Below are 1,684 nucleotides of genomic sequence, written 5' to 3'. Positions count from 1 at the left end.
GGTGGACCATCATAATCACTTTGTGCACATAAAAAAAAAAGCCACCGATTCAGACAAGAGCCTAGTCGTGAATCTTTCCTCCCATACTCTTACTGAAGAAGAAAATAGGATACTCATGAAGGGGTTATCGTTTGTGCCATCCATAAAAATGGATCTATTATCCTGGCAGACGGAGCAATATACCCTCAACCGCCAGTTGAAGCTCAAAGAGTATTTCACGAAAAATCCCCCACTTGCTGTTCCTTCTTCTTCTTCGACAATACCTGATCAACTACGGAAGCACTTACCTCGATCATCATTTGATCCCCAATCCATGAACCCTTCCATCAAGACCTTCATGCGCCTGTTGGGCACACAAGTTGAGAAAGAACTATCTTTACAACCGATCCAGCACTCCAATATGTCTGCAGCCGAGCGCCTTACTTTGAGAAATCTGTCAAACAATCATGACTTGATATTCCGGCCTGCTGACAAAGGTGGAGCACTTGTTGTCATGGACTTTGTCAAGTATAAAGCTGAGTTAGACTTACAACTTTCAGACCGGCATACTTATCAGCTTTTACCCCGTGACCCAACTATGATCTTTCAGAAACAGCTTTCGAGTTTACTGCAAGCTGCAGTTCAAGCTAATAAAATCGAACAGTCTCTCAGTGATGCTCTTGTCCCTAAGTTTCCAGTGGTACCTGTGATATATAGCATCCCGAAAATACATAAGTCTCTTATTGACCCTCCGGGTAGACCAATTATAGCGGCTAGACAGTCGCTTTCACAATTATCATCGATTTTTATTGATGCTATCTTACAGCCATATATTGTGCGACATCCCCGCTATTTATTGGATACTACCTCATTGTTGCAATTATTAAAATCATTACCAGTGTTTGATGGAGAGATTTGGCTGGTTACTCTTGACGTCAAAAGCCTTTATACCATCATACCACATGAGGCTGGTATGAAGGCAGTTGACGATTTTTTATGTGCACAAAGTGATTATGATGGTCCACCCATTGATTTCTTGTTGCGATTGTTGCATTTTGTTCTGACTAAAAATTATTTTTTGCATGATGGCAAGTTCTGGCTCCAGACCAATGGCTGTTCAATGGGTTCTAATGCAGCACCTGCCTATGCTAACATATATATGTTTACCGTTGAACAGCTTCTTTTCTTTGATGTGCCTACTCTTGATGCCAGGATATTGCTATACCGTCGCTTTATCGACGATCTTCTCATAATCTGGTCTGGCCCTATTGAAGATTTGAGACGACATGTCGACATACATAATTTAAGTGAAAGCCCGGTTAAGCTTACAATGACATGCAATCAGGAATCCATCAGTTTTTTAGATGTGTTGTTATGCCTGAACGATGGTGTTATTTCCACCAGGTTGTTCCAAAAGGAAACTGATAGGAATAACCTTTTGCATGGAAATAGCGCGCATCCTAGAAGTTTAATAAAAGGTCTACCCTACTCCCAAATAATCCGCATCAAACGCATTGTCTCAGATTCGGCGGAGGCCGAATTACAAATCGATGCCCTGATAAAAAAAAATTTAGCCAGAGGGTACAAATTGAATGATCTACTTGCAGCTCGAGCAAGGGCTTCGGCTTTTTCTAGAGATCAACTCCTAGCTCCAAAACCGGTAACAACTCCCCCTGAAATCATTCCGTGGGTGACCAAATTCTCC

The sequence above is a fragment of the Crinia signifera genome, chromosome 3, assembly GCF_055691185.1.
Source record: "Crinia signifera chromosome 3, ASM5569118v1, whole genome shotgun sequence".
Lineage (NCBI taxonomy): Eukaryota > Metazoa > Chordata > Amphibia > Anura > Myobatrachidae > Crinia > Crinia signifera.
Note: the sequence above shows the minus strand (reverse complement) of the source record.